We start from the raw sequence: 19,582 nt of genomic DNA, 5'->3' as shown, positions 1-19,582 counted from the left end.
ATGATTTAGTCTACTTCCAACAGCTATGTAGTGTTTCAGGATATTTCAATCAATTGTTTGGTTTTAGATCAATGCCAACTCCTTCAAGGAGGTATTCTAGTGTAGAGACACGAATTTCGGACGTTATTCTTGCTCCGTAAAAAATAAAACGAAGAATATTTTTACTATAGATTGTATCATTATTTGTTCGTCTATCTTTTAACCATAAAAGAAAAAAAATTGAACGGAGAAAAAATATTCATAACTAGGATAGTTAAGAGCTAATGGATTAAGGGGATTCAAAACAAAAGATGTGCCATTGCGTACACGATTCCAGCCCTTCTGTTCATCGGAAACAATAAAATTGAACAGATTCTGAAATAGTAAAGATGCCGCTATCGCATGAAGCGGCCATTTGAAAAAGAAAATGCGGTTCAAAACGTTTTTTCGTACGTTTCCCGATGTTTCAAAAATAATAAAATTAAAAAAAACCCGTGCACCCGTGGCCGAGTGGTTAGCGTCTCACATTATCATGCCGGGTTCCCGCGATTCCCGTTCTGGCCGGGGGATTTTTCGTCAGAGAAATTTCCTTCGACTTGCACTGTGGTCACGCGTATTCTAAAGCTTGCCCCTCGGAATACATTCAAGGCGTGTTATTTGGCTTATGAAATCTCAACTAAGTAATAATAAACGACGCTAGGTAATACATAAGTCGAAACGGCAAAAGTTCCACAGGGAACGTTAACGCTATTCAAGAAGAAAATTTAAAAAAATGATAAAATAAATGAATAATAAAAATATTATTTTTAGAGGTTCATGCGATAGAGGAGATGCTTGCAGATTGTATCCATGTAAATTTGATACGAATCGGTTCAGTAGAACTTGAGATATCGTGTACGCCAATTTAAAAAAAATTAGTTTCGAGAAAAATGCGTTTGAAGTTCATTGTTATGGCCGTACCAGGTTAGATACCGCATCACTAAAATGGCTACAACTAGGTAAATAATGTGATCAAAAAGTTCTTTCTAGGGTATATTCTTGAATGTCTCAACTACAGAAGTATGAAGGAAAAAACATTGATTTTTTTCAAATTTCTAGACTAGAATGCTGCCTTAAGTAGTGACATTGAGACATTATCCTTGTAATTTCAGTGAAATGAGATTTCGTTCAGATTCAATCATCTGTTCAAATATTTTTTCTAAATACTATTTGTTGTGGGTTGCAAACAATACAATGCAATGTTGAATGAAATATATGATCGAGCTGACTATAAGTTGTATGTGCTAGTTCCTGAAAACTTGTTCCATCCAATCATAGGGCAATTAGAAGCGAATGAACTGAGAAGTTTAAAGCCTCTTTAATCCAACATCATCATCATCATAGGGCAAAGGTTCATCCAGCAAATGCAGAACATTCATCCAACACGTGTACCCTTTTTCACTAATAACATTCCATTATGAAAATAATCTAAAGCGCCCACTCTTCGGTTTTTCTCTCGCATTCCCATTGCGGTTAGTGACGGACTGAGGGAAGCCTTGATGACTGTGGAATAATTCCTGTTAGTCATCATTGCCCGTAACCCCCTATTGACTTCTACGGTTGCACTCGAACGGATTCACGCTCCTCCAGCTCCGGCCATGAGTAGACAGGAAATCGAAATTGAAGTTCTGTTGTGAGTGCGCTCCCGAACCGGACCAAAACCACGAACCAATCTCCTTCACGTATTACGTGTTCCATTACATTCGACTTCGACCGATCATCTCACTCTCGTTCGGAAAACAGCGCACCCTTGTGGGCAACGTTCGGAGCTGCGAACGGAATGTTTGCTCCGTTTCCATGCAGTAATTTGATGGATCCCTTCCGACGAACCCCAGAATTACCCATTGGAGCGTTGGAAAGGAAAGTGCAGACATAAAAAAGAAACAATCCAGCCTAATTACTTCCTGCATTGGTCCTCTCCGCCGGAGGAGAGTCACCGATTTCAATCAAATCGGAATTTATTTCCCGGATCGGCTAAAGAAAAGTCATCATGGCCGTACAGAAGCGAGAAGAAATGGGTAGAAATGAGCGGGTGCTTTTGTTTTCATCGCATTTCCAATTTCCTTCCAATCGTTTGATTTTATTTTTTTCTCCAGTGCCATGGAAACCGCAACTTTGGGGGGACGGGGTTTTGCTATTTATTTCGCCTTGATGATGATGGTGGGCGATGATTTGATAGCGGGTAACTGCGGAAAATCCACTGCGTCAGGGTAAATGAACAGATAGATGTGATGGAGTATGACGTATTGCTCCATATATAATATTTCTCCCAGGAGCATTGATAAATAATGAGAACAGCGATTTGTGGGACCCGGGACGGGCAAGGATGAGTATGGCAGTGGGAACGAAACGAAAAGTGCCATCCAAAGCAATATCGATATCTGATTGGATATTGGCAAATAATTGATTATTTATTGGACGGTTATTGGATCGGTGGATCTTTTCGTGATTCCAACAGAGGCATTGGGGGAAATTATTATTAAACGTAATCCTGGAAGCAACAACAAAATAGCATATTCGAGATGCTCGAATGAACAAAACGTAAACATTACATGAATGGATAAAACATACCACAATTGATAAAAAAAACGGTGATTAGGTGGTGTCATTCGCACAATTACGTGAACGTTGACACTAATTGGAAATGTCAGCTCCAGAATGAAAACAAAAGATGAAAATGCTTGGGGGTTATTCCAAGTAGTCAGCCTAAAAAAAACAGCAAATTTTGACTCGACCCTCTTCGATTTTATTAAAACTTGATAAATATGATTTTTTTTATTGGAAAACAAAGTTTACAAATTTTGACGTTAAGTGGTGCCGTAGCAATCGCCGAGCAAAAATAAAAGTTAATTTGTTCTTAACGACGCTGTGAATCAACTAAATGACATATTTCGCTCAAAATTGACATTTAGATCACTGACAGTAGCACCCACTTAAAAAAAATATTGGAAAATGTTCTCGGGAAGATTCAACATTATAAATTCCCGGTGTATATTCGACAGAATGTATAACTACTTTTAGCGAAATTTCTGATTATCTTTTTATTAATCAAATAAATATCTTTGGGAGCTGGCACTGTCACTGATATTTTGCAAGCGCTCCCCGTTAAGTACTCTCTCGCTTCTTTGAAACAGACTGAATGAAAGGCGCAATAATAACGGTGCTAGGCTCAACGTGCTAATCTGGCCGACAACAAACGTACGACAACCCTGGAACGCAGGCATATCCAGGTTCGATTGAGTGGCCGCGATGGTTAGAGGGCTATGAGCTGAGTGATGGGGAGGTGTCAACATGATTTGACATATACTACAGGTGAGTTAGACGAAAATTACTCACACATATGAAATAGCGTGCAGTGTTGTGTTCAGACTAGACTGACCAGACGTACGGTTTTGAACGGGACAGTACCTTGTTTTCGAGCATTTTTGATTGCCCCGTAATTTTGTTAATTTGTACTGTATTTTCAGTATGTAAAAATATTTATTCCTTTTCACCATTTTCAATAAACTGTTTTCGAATGAACATTGCCAACATGTCATCGAGTGTTTGGTAATCGATATTCAGAGAACTTTCAAACATTTATTGGCCTTGTTGAAAGATCTGATGTACTACTACTGTCGTTGCTGATAGTTCTGAAATCATAATTTTCAAAGTCTTTTCATTATCTAAATATTCCTTCATTGTAGAGAACAAATCAAGTACTTCTATGTATGGTTGATTGGTTTTGTTTTAAAAAAAAATCATGTAAAAAAAACCAAATGATGTCAACGGGGATCGAACCAAGGCCGGCTAGAATGGAAGGCTGTTTTACACGAACGCCTTCCGCATAGCTACTGGTGCTGTTGCGTAAATGCATGATAATATTACACCTAATTTTAAACTGAAGTTGGAAAGTGTTTTCTAAGAGTAAAATGATGATAATGTTGGATTAAAGAGGTTTTAAACTTTTCAGTTCATTCGCCTCTAAAGAGTAAAAAGGAGAGCATAAAGGAGATCTATGTCCATCTCGGTCTGGGCCGTGTATTTGGAAAACTATACGAAAAGCTTTAATATGACTGTGACTAGATACTATACCTAAACAGGAAAATCAATGAGAAAATTAGCTAATTACAATTAAATTTAGAGCAAACGCGAAATGTCTATCATTATGGATGATGAAACTTACGTTAACATGACTCACAAAATGCTTCCTGGGCACAATTTTACTCTGCCGAACAGAAGTCTCGAATGCTTCTACTTGAATGGAGCACACGTACCCAGAGAACTTTCCCCGTCTCAACGTAGGTATTAACTAGCGTCATTTTTATTAGTACTTAGACGAGATTTCTATGAAAAATAACACGCCTTGAATGTATCCTGAGAATACGCGTGTACCGGTGCAGGTCGGAAGAATTTCTTTGATCCTCCGAATTCTCTGGCCAGAACGGGAATCGAACTCGTACCCTCGGCATGATATTGTGTGACGCTAACCACTCGGCCACGGGAGCAAGTCTCGAATGCGTTGAAGTCAATTCTCTGTGAAAAACTCGTTTAAAAATTGCTGCTTTGCCAAGCAATTCGTGAATTTTGGTGAAATGGTGAAATTTATCAGAAGGAATGTCTCCATAAGCGTGTGTGTGGCCACTAATCCGAGACACACAGACCTGGGGTGAAATTGCGCATTTCGAAACGAGTGATTTTTGTTCGTTTCGACCATTTTTACATGCCTTTGACCAGCTTTGTTACGAACCCAAAAAATTTACATTTCTCTAGGAGACAAATTTTGCTCTAAATTTAGTAAACCGAAAATATGAACTTGAAAAATATACATAATACTGAAACCATTTCGATTTGAGTTCGAATTTTCTCGAAACGATTCACTCGTTTCGAAATGCGCAATGCCACACCTGATCATGCCACTATGAGCGTTCGATCTTGGTATAGGAAGAATAATGTCGTTTTTTTTTTGGAAATGTGTTGTTGATTGCAGTAAGTTAAATATAATTGCTGGTGACTTTAACATTGCCTGGCTTAATGTGCGAAATTTGAATCAATTGAAGCAATTATTTCATTACTTTAACTTAAAACAATCTTTTAATGAAGTTACGAGAATATTTAAATATAGTAGAACTCTAATAGATCACTTTCACAAATTTCGATACTGTTCATTCTTCTGCAGAGGTCAAATTCTAAATAATTGATCATGAGACAATTTTTGTTTACGTCGATGAGACGGTTAGGGGGTCTCCGTAGCCACATTGGTTACGCGTTCGCTTAGTAAGCGATCGATCGTGAGTTCAAAACTCAGGGCCCTCATTGACCATCTTTGTGTTGTTACAGAATAGCTACGTCCATGCAACAATCATCAGCGATGGAGATCGATCCACGGTCGAAATAAGATCGATTCATCCATACAACTGCTCTGCCCTGCAGACACATCGGGTTACTGTTCTATAAATAACTCAACAATGATCAATCAACTGTCTCCGCTGTCCGGTGGTCCAACTGGATAATGGAAGAACAGAAAGAATAACTCTTACGCCTAAATGGCTACTGTGTGATTGTACCATATGTAATGGTATAGTGTGATTGTACCATATGTAATGGAATACTGGCGAATGGCAACTGTGTAATGTGCTAATTATAGATATGATAACCATGTGACATGTACACGATTAAAATTCGCCTCTGTTACAGCTAAAATGCTAATGAGCCTTAAATAAATAAATGGGATATATGAGACGGTCGTCCATAAACATAAAGGTCATAAAGCAGCAGGAGCGATCATTAAATAGTGAAGCAGGTGCGATCACTTGTGTGAATCTGAGCCTCTTTCTTCGTGAAGTAAAGTTGTGGTTTTCAAGAATTATCTTAGTAGTTTTGCAGATCCCTTCGTTATTTGTTTCCATTGGTCCCAGTCCAGATTCCTCCGTCCTCACTGTCCTAGTCCTTTCTAGTTTTTTTTGGTCCCATTCCTTGTCATTCCTGTCCTTTGTACGGTCGTTTCCCCAGCAACATGTTCATCCAATCGATGATGCCGCTCCTCCTGTCGAACCTAATCTGGGAAAAAGCTTAACATCGTAAAATTGGAACGACTCACCATTTCTACTTTGCTTTGTTGTTCGTAGATCCATGTCGCTACAAGGTGCTTTTTTCATAAACACGGAATCGTCCGTGTCCTTATAAAAAATTAAAAAAAAAATAAAACTGCACTGCCAAACCACCATACTGGTTTGTTTACTTCTCAAACACTGTTTAGTTGGCAATAGCTTGAGTGAATTGTGTGAGTGTATTGGGTGAATGAGTGAATGTGGCTTGTAAGCGAGGGATGCGTGAATGTTTGATTGATTGATTATTTAGTTTTGTTTTTGTGATTTTGTTAGGAAACAGGCCATTTCATCGTTTGAGCATGCCAACGATTGAGGATGACGCACTTTAAGATTTTTCTTCGGTGGACGCACGCAATCTTTGGAGTTTCCAAAGTAGTTTCAATATCCGAAGAAATTTCGAGTTAATTCAAGATGGATATTGCGTTCATTCCTTTTTACTCGGATAAAGTTCTGAGGTCGGAATGAACAACATACATTGAGTTATTTTTTCGTCGTACGTTTTTTACATCTTCTTCTATTAAGAAGAAGTGGAGGATGTAAGGATTTTAGTTATAGTTTTGAGTAAATTTTGAGTTTTTTTTCATTTTAGTGTGAATATGATGGCCAACTAATATTAGCTCTTGAAGGTCAGATCGATTGATGTTTTCTTTCGAGTTTTTCTTGTCTGTCAGTTCAATAGTTTTCCGTAATATCATTAATTTTTGATGGGAGTTCAAGTTAACCTTCGCAAGGGTTCACATGACATTTTGCTGGAGACCGGAGCTGAAAAGCGTTGATGGTCAGTTAGAGACATGCCAATTGATCTGATACTGGAAAGAGAGAAGGAGTCAAGTTGACGATGACCAAATATGATCCCGAAATTATTCTCTCTCTTAGACTCTTAGACTCTTAGACTCTTTCTGATCAAATTTTCGAAAATGTAGCAGGGAATGATGTAGCACGGTACCGATTTCAGCATTTGGAAGACCCTCGTTTAGTTATTTTAAAGTTCAGATTCAACACAAACTCACTTGTGTGACCAAAAATTATGTGAGGACCAAAAATTATGTTCGTCCATTTCAACCTGGCCCGTGAAAGAGGCAGGAGTGGTGACAGTTTTTCTTCGAACCGCGAGGAAATTGTAAAAGGTAGTTGCTGATTTTACATCGTAAGTTGGTAGTGCTCAAATTGTGTTTTCCTTTTTTTTCCAATTTCGTTAGTTGTCTAAAATAGTAGTAGGCGAATCTAAAGTTGTTTTCACTGTGCCTCAGCTGAATGTAATTGAAGGTAAGACTGATATTGTGGCATTGTGAAATGTGGCGTAGATTTTAAATGGCTTTTCGTGTGTGCTTCCGTGGGACGTATTTAAAAATTGCCGCCCCCACGGTTGTCAATATTGAAATTGGCCACAGCGTAAGATTAGGTGTTATCTCGAAAAAAAATGGCCGAAAATCGACTTCTTGTGACGGCCTGAGTGGCCAAAAAATCATAACTTTGAGTGCTTTGATGTACCCCTAAATCATATCCAATGGAGCTGAAATTTTGCGCAGGTCATTTTTTGGGCCAATAAACAAAATGTACATGGTCGGTTCTTCAAATTCGACAATTTTTTTCCATAACTTCATTGCCTATCAGGCTAGGTCCCAAAAGGTCGATATTCGGTCAAAAATTTTTTTTCTCGAGATGACACCAGGGGTGACATTGCGCATTTCGAAACGAGTGATTTTTGTTCGTTTCGACTATTTTGACATGCCTTTGACCAGCTTTGTTTTCGAACCCAAAATTTCTACATTTTTCTACGAGACAAATTTTGCTCTAAATCTAGTACACCGAAAATATGAACTTGAAAATATACATAATACTAAAACCATTTCGATTTAAGTTCGAATTCTCTCGAAACGAGTGACTCGTTTCGAAATGCGCAATGCCACCCCAGATCTCGGCGTTTCATGCATTTTTAAGTCATTTGGCATCGAAAATAAAATTTCGATTTTTCAAATTTCAAATTGGAAAAATTTCGAGGAAGAAAAAAACTATAACTTTGAGCGCTTTGAGGCACCCCTAAATCATGTCCGATTGAGCTGAAACTTTGCACAGATCAATTCCTTGGGCCAGTAAACAAAATGTACATGGTCGGTTTTTGAAATTCGAAGATAAATTTTTTTCCATGCATCCATTGCCACCCTAATATATAATATATAGCCTAACAGAAAGCCACACACAGAATGCATGCATTGGAGATCTCACTCCATTCGATTATTTGAAGTAAACCGATATGAGCATAGTCATTCTTACGTGAACTGATGGAGCAGTCAGCAGACGCGCAGTTATAGCATATTTAGGGTATCGGGATCGAGACTGGGGAAGTTCAGAAATATAAATGGATTTTGTGTGAATAAATATTTGATGTTGATATGTTTTTTTCTAATGATTAGTTGATGTTTTGAGGTAGTTACGAGTTCCGTTGATGATGTTCCTAATGTTGTAAACTTGTTAAATTGAATAAGATGGTGTTGTAGTAAGACAATTTGTTTATTTACTGGCTAGCGGTGTGGCCTAAGTACCATCAATTCGTTGATTTTCTTTGTGGAGACTCCTTTTTTTTTGCACTTCCGCTCTCACGAAGTCACGGGTTCAACCGGGTTTGTGAGGGAAAAAGGACAAACCCGCCCTCAGTGGGTGTCACATTGCCGGGCAATTCAGGAACAAAACGGCGGTCGGTCTCCCTCGCGGGAGTGGTGCTTAAGCCGACCGCTTATCTGCGCAAAACCCCCGGTTGCGACGAACACGCGCGCTTCCGGCGGCGTCGCGAGTTACAAAGTGTACACATAGTTAACGATGCGGTCCTCAGATTTTATTAATTTAAAAAAAATCTCTATTAATATTTTATTGTTTTTTTTGTTTATTTATTTATTTATTCGTTTATTTCTATTTTGGCTTGTGAGTCCCGTTTTTAATCCTGAACTATTTGGTCAGCTTAGTTCAGAAACTGAACTAATTTGTGAATTTGTTGATATAAATCCGTTTTTCTGCATGTTATTTTTCACAAAATTGAACTCGGAGACGAAGTAAACTAAAATTTTGTTTAGCATTCCTCAGAAATTGCACGCTATTTACTAATACTGATGCCAGGACCTTTATAGCATACCTGGTAATAGTCTAAGTTCATTGGGAGGAGTCGCTTGCTTGTTTGGAAAGATCAGGGTGGCAACTAGATGATCATTCCCCACTTAGCGTATTATTCAATACGTCCAGCTGTATGACAACCGCCATGTTTTTGGTGCCAACATCTCAAACATCAAAAGTATTTGTTTTCTTCAAAACAGCGATCCACGTTGACGGCATTGTGCTTCGTTTACTAGTTTAGGGGAGCGTTAACGAATAGCTGATTTTTAGTCGGAATGAACGTTTTCAAAATTAAAATTATGAATGATAATTAGCTTTTCTATATCAAATTAATATTCTATTGAAACTAAAAACATCATTGTTTGCAGGTGGGGAAAAAGTTTCATACGAAAATTGTTTATGAAGACAACTATACATTATAATGAAAAAAATCAGTAACAATGTTGGAATTGTATAGCCATATGGTTGAATGAAAGTCAGATATACGTGTTTCAAGTAATTAAATCACATGATGTGAAAATTTCCATTCAAATTTTAAAATTTAAAAGCCGGCTTCGTGTCTTCTAATCTGATAGAGATTACACTAACGAGTTTGGGACACAAGCTATGGCCCTAATTTGAAGTCGCCACCAGACGTCGACACCATCGCAAATTACCAATTTACCACCATCTGACATATCGCGATGTCGATGATGAACTTTTACAGCAGAGAGATAGTGAGATATGCGATGACGGTAGGTAGAGTGAGATAGCGATAATCGTGCCATACACCTGAATACGTCACTAGGTGATTTCACTACTCTGCAGGAGCGTTCTAGCGCGCTATGTTATGTAAGTACACCACGAGTGAGACTGGACGTTGTACGCGAAGGGGTTAAAAGGGCTAAGATTATCAACTGTGTGGTCCTGGTAGGAGAAGTGGGGGCATAGTGGTCACTCATATGGATATGCACATTTCCTGTTTCCACAGACTGCTTCAATCCTAATTTTCCGAAGAATATTACAGTTCAAATTATTGTTGTTCAAGATAGCAAACGCCTTTGACTATAAAAATTTTAAATAGGGTAAATGATCTTGGTTTGTCCAATTAGGGTGTTCTTACGCAACTAGTAAATGCAAATCGATTTTTCTTCATGAAAATCACATATAATCGATTAGAGTTTGGGTTTGTTGAAAAGCTTCAAGTTTCTAGTTGCTAATACTAGAAACTTGAAGAAACTATAAATAGGGCGTTGAAATTATTCAATTTTGACGTAGGATTACGTCTTTCGGGAACATATTGGGGTACACATTGAAAATCGAGTACATCGTGAAAATTGTCCAATTTCAAACGCTTATTGCTCAGTTTTTTCACGATGGATTGATGAAATTTTTGCGTCGATCGATTTCGGCACTCCATAGCAATTTTTTATATTGAAGAAAATAATATATGTCATGAAACTAACTATCGAACAATAGAAAAATATCAACCCCTCTCCTAACGGAATTACCCATTTCTGATTGGTCGGAATTGACGATACATGCGGCCGGTCCCTAACAGAGAAATCAATACCAAGCTGCCTGGGGCCATTGCTAATACATGAAAGTAGGGGAAACTTTTGTTCCTACCGAAATGTGTTCCCTAACATAGACATCTAAATCAAGCTGGGGGAAATCGACATTGCAAATAAATGCTAGTCGGGGGCATTTATATATTGCAAGTAAGGTGGTGATACGATTAATTGTAGCTAATAAAATTTAAATTTGGAATTTTAATGCTAGTTGCTTCGTGAAATTTCATATCAATGACCGATCATGCATTGTAAAAAATTTAGCACCAGTGTAGGTGTAAAATTCTCTATGGCAGTAGTTGTGTTAGTTGTGACTTGATATATTAAACGATTTATTTCAATTTTCATACACAAAAACCAAGATGTGTTCCCGCTTGAGAACGGGTCGTTTGGTTTAAGCTGTCTGTTTTTTTGTGTTCATTATCACCCAAGGAAAGTTTATACGAAGAGAAAAATTAGAAAAGTGAAGAAATATTAGAAATTTGATTTCCCATATGCTCTACATATAGCATTAGGTATTGTTAGTTCAATTAAAATTCGGATTGGGTTGAATAAACACCTAGAAAGTATAAATTATAAGAGAAAATTACCTTTTTCATTTCAAATATGTTTTCTCTTTATTAAAGTACCATTTTTATACTGATGAGAAAAATTGATAATTGTGTTCGGTATTGGTAATTATCTTATATTACATTGGTGAGTTTTTTTTCCTTTATTTCATCCATACATAACAAAGGAGGCATCTCGTCTGGGATCATAGAGGGCGGTTTTTTCAATCTCGTTCCATTTCGGTATCTTTTATCTGATTCGCACCGTCCAGCGGCTGTTTACCATCTTTCTGTCATCATCACTCGGTAAACACTGGTGGAGTGAACAAACAATACCCAACAACCAAATAAAACGGCCCTTTTCATGGTCACCAAATCATTATCAAAATGCTTAACAATGTAATTCTTCAAACATATCCAAAATCAACACATAGCCTAACGTAATCCTAAGTCAATTATGCGTTCGTGTCTCGGACACAACCCTCCTGTGACTTTTTTATTGTTTTTAACGATTTTCCTCAAAGAGAAATTATGATCATGGTTTGACCACCTTTGATCATGGATTGTCCGATTTTAGAAATCACCATTTTTGAATGAAAACATTCGAATTCTCAAGTAGATGTTGCATTTATCATTGCTTGAGTTTACTGTCATCATATTGATCCATTCATAATTTAGGCTTTCTTCAGAATGTTCCCTTTTCTTTGGCATTTTAAAAGTGTTACCCTCAACACACTCAACACACTCAACACAGAGAAACTTTATTTCTGCTATGCACGAAGGACAACATAAACAAACTGCAGCGCGCCAAGCGTTTGCCGTAGAAATCATGTGGGCAATACAACATTAGTGAACCAGACAACTCATGATCAGAATTGAGGTCATCGAAATGCGTTAATTACATGGTTTAGCTATGTAAATCTGATACAAATATATCTGGTGATCGATTAAAAGTTAGCTCGAATGAGGGGCGCATTGACACAAATAGAAGGGGTATTTTATAATCCTTTAAAACATGTGATTCCGCAAAAATATTCTATAAAACTACTGTAAATCATGAAAAAGACAATTTTATTTATATGTTTTGAAACATTCGAATACCTGATTTGACAAAGGTGTGCTGAAATAGAGCATTCAAAATAATGGACAAACCATGATCATATTTTCGACTGGACAAACCAAAATCATTTACCATAGTACCTTAGTACAAAAATGTTGAAAAATCGATTTTTTTTTGGCTTGGAGGTAAAACCTAGTGGTGCAAAGCGGTCACTCACACATATCATGCTGAATCGGATAGATTTATGCGTTTTTATTCGTTCAAATTTGTTTAAATCATTATTGGAATAGTAGGTACATGTAAGAAATATGGTTGGACTTTTCAGTTGCAGTCTCAATTAAAATTTTCTCATGCATACAAAACGTAGTAAGAAATACGTAACGTTTCGCATAATGAGGCTTGGTTTAGTTGGGGTGGCATATTCTTCCAGGGCCACAAAAGGGACTCCTTCAAGAGCAGAATGTGATAAGGTATATCAGCATTAGTAAACAGCACATTTCGAGTCGTTATTCACCACCGACTACTTTGCCCCCAACCATCAAAGTAATTTCTATGCTAATTAATCGCAAGGTTTAAACAAAATATTTGTTCACCTCTCTTAGAATATGTGAACAGTCGTCCAAACTGATGGGTTGTCCAAGATATCAGATTGAATTAACTAAAATGCACGGGAAATTCCTTAGACACGAAGCGCACAGAACTTTGGCCGAATGATTTTGACATGCGACAGTTCTACTGAAGTACAGGGGTACATTATATTTCCAAGTAAAGTATTCAATTGTCAGTTGGTAACATTTTCATTCGTCGTCAACCGTTCTAATACGAAATACTCCGGGAAGATAAGTTCAATGGTATCAACACAATTGCGAACTGAAGAACGAGCACGCAATCAAGGACACATGTTAGCAACCATTTCGACTCCGAATCGTATGCACAAAATTCCTTTCGTTTCGTCTTATAATTGTCGGCTGCCATTGTTTGGCTTTTTTTTCTCGTTCAGGCAAAATCCCTCAAAGCATCCCCCAACTCGTACACGACCGACATAGCAACATAAAACTTTATCGTTATATGACGCGAAACGTGCAGGGAGAGGGGATATCGACAGAAGTTCGTACCCTTTTTCGAAAAGCTTCATTTCTGCCCTAGCAATGGGAGGAGCTTATCCACTGCAGGTATGATGATTCGTGGATAGTCTCTTCCGCTGCTTGGTAACGTTGGTCAAGCTTCAGGGGGAGGACTGTGTGGAAGAAAATGGAGGACAACAGCCGTAGTTTTTTTTGTTTTCTATTTCCTTGTTTGTTTTTACCTGAGACAGAAAGGGTGGAGATTCGGGGTTTGTCTGTGCCTTACTTCTGTTCGACTGCATGACATTTTCCCTAGAAATGATTTAATCTCCAAAATAAGAGTAATGAGTTCGAGAAGTGTAGCTGGAAGTATTGACGCATCCCACAAGTACGAAAAAAATGGATTACATGCTTGCCGAAGCCAATTCGTTATAATGAAGTTGAAGAGCTAAAATTAAACGGAATAAAGACTTGTAACGAATGCATCTCTGATGCCTGCTGTGAACTATAAATAAACTTATTATCTCCGCAGGGTGTTCTTAATTTGGTTTCGCAAATTATGCACGCCAAGGATGAGAGGTTATTCTCACGAAAGGATGTCTGAAATTAAAAACACAAATTTGATTGCGTTACCTTGCGTTTCGTCGACATGATGAATACATTCCTGAGACGTGTTTTTTTTCTTTTCATTCCGTGCACTTACAAAACATCAAAAGAACCCACGATCAAAGCTTTTGAATAAATCGACGTTTTGTGTAGAAAAAAGCGCTTCCTCGATTGCATCCGACGCGACGAGAAAAATAACGCACCCATCGTTTGATGCACACACAAAATATACACACACGCATTTGCCATTATTATTTTTAATTTGATGAGATGCGCATCCTATTTTCCCCTCTGGACCGAATAGCTTACGGGCGTATTTTTGTGGGTCTTCCGAAGCCATCGCAAACGCACACGCAAAAAAAAAATTAAACGAAAAAACATTGACTACAGAAGAACAGGAAAATTAACGACCGGTGGTTACTAAGAAGGGCGTCTGCGGTTGCCAGCGAGAGTGCCTGGGAAAAATGAGATTTCCGTGGCATCGTCCGGATCAGTTTCGTTTCCAGCGCAGTTCGTGATTTCGGTTTGGTGGTTATTATGCTCAGTTCTTGGCTCTGTTTCGCCGGTATGGTCTTGTTATTATCTCCGCAGCAGCGAGTGGGTAAAGCTTGGCGCTGGAGAGGTGGATCAAGCGTGTTATTAAATTAAATTGAAATATTGAGCAATGAGTCTGGGCAGGGGCTTGAATTACACCCACTTGAGATTTGCTGGGCCAGAATGGGAATCGGATATTATTTACCCGGGAGATTGAAACTTTTAGCACAGAAATAATCCACTGGGATGGGGTACTTACGGATCGTCCAATTTAGTAAATTAAACACTGAAGGCGGTAGCTCTGTGGAGGAAGAAATGAGAGGGAGAAATAAGTTGCTTGGTTGCTGTGTCAAATGAGAATTAGGAATAACTCCTTTAGGATGAAACGTTTCGATGCAACCAAATTCTTTTTCCATTACTTTCTTTTTGTCTTTTGTAAAGAACTCTTGGTTGACAACACTGCTTTTAAAAGCGTCATTTTGTCAGCTGTCACTTTAGTCGTGTTTGGTTTGATTTGGAATTTGATCATGAATAGAGTGACGCCAGAACAATCTCTGCAAATTGTCCAGGTCAGGTCCAATTTTTATAATCGCATAATCAATCCATCAAAACAATTCATCCAAATAACCAGGGATCATTTAGGCGCCACTTTTACTCTACAGGATAACACGAATCTCCAGAGACGTCGAACAGTGCGTAACGGTCAATAAGGTCATAAAGTCAAGATGGCGATCTGGTTCACCTGGCAAAGTTCAAGATAATATTGAAATATGGACTTTTGTCAAAGATGTCAACTTCGTATCTCTTGAAGCAACTGAAATATATGGCATTTTTGCATGGATATTTCGCACTCTGGCTAGTAATGTAGTAACAAACGTCAAATGCCAAAAACCCAAAATATCTGTTTTGTTGTTTTTGAAATCTCGAAAATTTTTCATGTGCGTCTTTTGAAAAATCATTAAAAATCGAATAGTGAGACGATTTTAAATATAAAAGCTGATTTGGATCAAGAAATTGATGTTTTTCAACGAATTCGAGTAAGTGTATCGAGATTTTAATCACAAATTTAATAGATTTCATTCCAAAGTGAAAATTCGGTATGCGGGTAAAGGGTGTGTCACATAAACTTGCATCACGGAAAAAACGCTGTACAAATTTAATTTTTAGGAATTATATCTTCAGCTTTCGCTTATAATTAGATAAGAGTGTATAGATCATGTTGGCTATGCTTCACTGTCAATTTTTCGTAAATTTGGAAAAATGTCGTCGAACGAAAAAGAGCGTCGTGAATTAATCCTGCGCACTCATTTCGAGATTCCGGAGTTGTCACATCGGGACATCGGTAAGATGCTGGGAATCGTCCAATCCACGGTCAGCAGAGTACTAAAACGATACTTCGAGAACCTAACCATCGACCGGAAGGTGAAGAACGGCAAAAATGGATGCTCCGTCAGTGAAAAAGATCACAAGCGCGTAGTTAAGCAGTTTAGACGTGATCCGAGAAGTTCGGTCCGGGATGTCGCCAATAAGCTGAATTTGTCAAGTTCATTCGTCCAGCGGACCAAGCAGTGGGAGGGCCTGCGTACATACAAGGTTCAGAAGGCTCCTAACCGCGACGAAAGGCAAAACATGGTGGGGAAGACGCGAGCCCGGAATCTGTACACCGAAATGCTGACGAAGCCGCATTGCCTGGTAATGGACAACGAAACCTACGTCAAAGCGGACTTTCGTCATCTGCCGGGCCTGTTGTTCTTCTCCGCAGAGGACAAATTCAGCGTTCCGGAGGAGATTCGCAAGCAGAAACTATCCAAGTTTGCCAAAAAGTACATGGTGTGGCAAGCGATCTGCTCTTGCGGAAAGCGGAGCGCCCCCTTCGTGATGACCGGCACGGTAAACGCGCAGGTTTACCTTAAGGAGTGCCTACAGAAGCGCTTACTACCACTATTGAAGCAGCACGAGGGCCCGACCATCTTCTGGCCGGATCTCGCTTCGTGCCACTATTCAAAGGACGTGTTGGAGTGGTACGAAGCCAACGGGGTCACCTTCGTGCCAAAGTAAATGAACCCGCCCAACGCGCCGGAGCTTCGCCCAATAGAGAAATATTGGGCGATTATGTAGCAGGCCCTCCGGAAGAACCCAAAAGTTGTCAAATCGGAGGCGGACTTCAAGAGAAAATGGATTTTCTTTTCTACAACCTGACGTTGTACAGAACCTTATGGACGGGGTAAAGAGGAAGGTGCGAGCATACGGGCTTGGGCTCGAAGTATGAATAAAAAGAAAATGCCAAAAGTTGTTTAATAGTTTTTATTTTACTGTCTAAAATTTTCAAATGGATCGGTCTACTGGGCGATTTTCTACAGCGTTTTTTCTGTGATGCAATTTGATGTGACACACCCTTTAATTTGGCACCCTAATGTAAACATAGTGTTGATGATACACTATGCTAAGTATGCCCATGCAGCAAAATTTTACTTTACTTTACTTTTTTAGTTAGAAATAAATCGAGATGAAATTTGTTCACCTTTTCTTGAAAAAATCGTTTTTTGTTCCTCTTTGTTTTGTAAAATTGCATGCTTTTTCGTCAAAGTTGAGTTAATTCACTTCTATACATTTTTCAGTGATTTCAGAACGATTCTTTTAATTTGAAAAAAATTAAAAAATGGGGTGCTGAATTTATACCCAGGCATCTCGGGTACTCGAATTTGAGTTGTTTCACTTTTATGCTCAAAGCTCCCAGCCAAATAAAGAATTTTGAAATCGGTTTGCGGGGAAATGTCCGCAATAGATCCCTTCATAAACTGACGTAATATGAAGAAATTCCGAGCATTGGCCAAGAGCTAAGTCTAAAAAAAAAATGGGGTACCGAATTTGTACCAGTTCCTCTAGTATTTTTTCAAAGAAAACATGAATAAGTTGTAGCTGGAAAAACTCTTTCTCTGTAGAAGTGTCCTTCTTTCGATGTATGGATGACTCGTTTATTGTACGGGTTATTCATATTATTGACGTAGGACTACGTCGTTCAGTAAGGGTGCTAAATCAGAAAACAGGTCATGTTTTCTCTATAAATAAAGTTGCTAAAAAAATCGTGTCCAAAAGCGCGGTGTAAATAAACAGAGAGAATGCAGTGAGCAGTGATTGCTGCGATGACAAAATGTGCAAGAGAACGGTGCGGTCGTAAACACTGAGAGAAGCTTTTCCTCAACTCTATAGAGTAAGTATTAACTGGTTGCCGTTGACACCAATGTTTTTGTTATATCAAAATTTGAAGTCCTTTTTTAAACATTTCTTTAATGAGCCCCCACAGGAAACATCTCACACTCTCCCATCGCCGAAGCGGTGTTTTTGAAGACAATCGTCGACGATGGTGTGGCTGTGCAATGGAAAGCAACAGTCCGACTATCGGTGATTGGCACGTAGGTAATCGGCCAGATCACCGTGCACTATCCGCTACTGTAATGAATTCTTGTCTAAAGTTCAGAGGGGTGAACTTTAAAATCACTTGTATTTCTTCCGTTGACGAATGTATTCAATGCTGAAAAAAATAACTAAATTATCTTTTAGGTAACTCGTCTTGCTCGAATCTCTGTAAGGGAAGGAGGCGGGAACATCATCATCATAAAGTGCTACACAGCCGGGTGCTATGATTGGTGCTAGGATCATTAGCAAAATCTCAAGCAGAACTGTCAGTGGGATACCCAATTCATGTGAAAACAAAGGGAAAATGTCAGTGGGATACTCGATATGTTGGCTCCTGTCAGTAAAAATGAATCATCTAAAGCGTTACATAGCCGTTTTTCGATATCTAATTTTTTAAATTTTTTATGTGCTTCTAAACACCGAATTTCCATAATTTTTTAATTTTTCGTTGCTTCAAAACCTATACCACCAGCATTAGCGTCAACAGCGTAACAATCATAATTCATGCAAACAAAAAAATCGAAAATACATCTTCAAATATACCTTAAACAATAAATTTTTTTTTTCGACCTTCCTGACAGGGGACTCCCCTTGAATTAACAAAAACGTCTAAAATTTGAGAGTCTGCTTACAATAATCTACTTCATTTTCATAATGTCGTTATTCTAGTTATGAAATAATGTTGTCGTTTGTAACAATTTTTTCGTCGAATGGATTTTGATGTTTTCCTTACCAACCGAATCAGAAATTGCCTAGGATTTGTTGAACGTATCATACAGGGTTTTCCAACTTTAAATTCCGAAAGTAAATTGAAATAAAACACACTTAGAATTCGAATTTCGATGAAACTTTTATTTCAAACTAGCTAACCCGGCAAACTTCGTCCCGCCCATTTACTTGATTAATTCTCGAGTAATGCAGAAATTTGTGTTTTATTTGTATGGCAGCCACCCCTAAGAGAGGGGGGAGGGGTATCTAACCACCATAGAAACATTCATTGCGCCCTAAAGTTTCCATATGCCTAATTTGGTTTAATTTGCTTGATTAATTCTCGGGTAATGCAAAAATTTGTGTTTCATTTGTACGGCAGCCCCCTCTAATAGAGGGGGAAGGAGTATCTTAACACCATAGAAACATTTATTGCATCCTAAAACCTCCACGTGCCAAATTTGGTTTCATTTGCTTGATTAATTCTCGAGTAATGCAGAAATTTGTGTTTCATTTGTATGGCAGCCCCCCCTTAGAGAGGGGGTAGGAGTCTCAAAATATCACGAAAACCTTCCCCGGCCCCAAAACCCCCTACATACCAATTTTCATGTCGATCGGTTCAGTAGTTTCCGAGTCTATAAGAATCAGACAGACAGACAGACATCACTCCATTTTTATATATATATATATATATATATATATATATATATATATATATATATATATATATATATATATAGATAGATTAAAGTTTGGTTTATGTGTGAAATACAACATCATTCAAATGTCCACCTAGGGCTTCCTCGCACACCTTGATCCAGAACAGGTAATTTTCGATGACTTTTCGGCACATATGGGGCGGTATCTCGGTCATAACTTCACG

The 19,582-nt window shown here is 38.4% G+C and overlaps 1 protein-coding gene across 9 annotated transcripts in view; it reads right to left on the bottom strand.

Annotated features, from left to right (window-relative positions):
- Positions 1–19,582, bottom strand: part of LOC129777929 (mpv17-like protein) — a 505,117-nt gene that overhangs the window by 180,361 nt on the left and 305,174 nt on the right. For 6 of the 9 annotated variants that reach the window (XM_055784546.1, XM_055784566.1, XM_055784550.1 and 3 more), the window contains one exon: positions 14,834–14,875. The exons of the other annotated variants lie outside the window; for them this stretch is intronic. The gene's annotated coding sequence lies outside the window, so the exon portion shown is untranslated. The remainder of the gene's footprint in view (positions 1–14,833; positions 14,876–19,582) is intronic. 9 annotated transcript variants of the gene reach the window in all.

This window comes from Toxorhynchites rutilus, chromosome 1 (genome assembly GCF_029784135.1).
Source record: "Toxorhynchites rutilus septentrionalis strain SRP chromosome 1, ASM2978413v1, whole genome shotgun sequence".
Taxonomy (NCBI): domain Eukaryota; kingdom Metazoa; phylum Arthropoda; class Insecta; order Diptera; family Culicidae; genus Toxorhynchites; species Toxorhynchites rutilus.
This window is presented reverse-complemented; position numbering and strand designations above follow the sequence as displayed.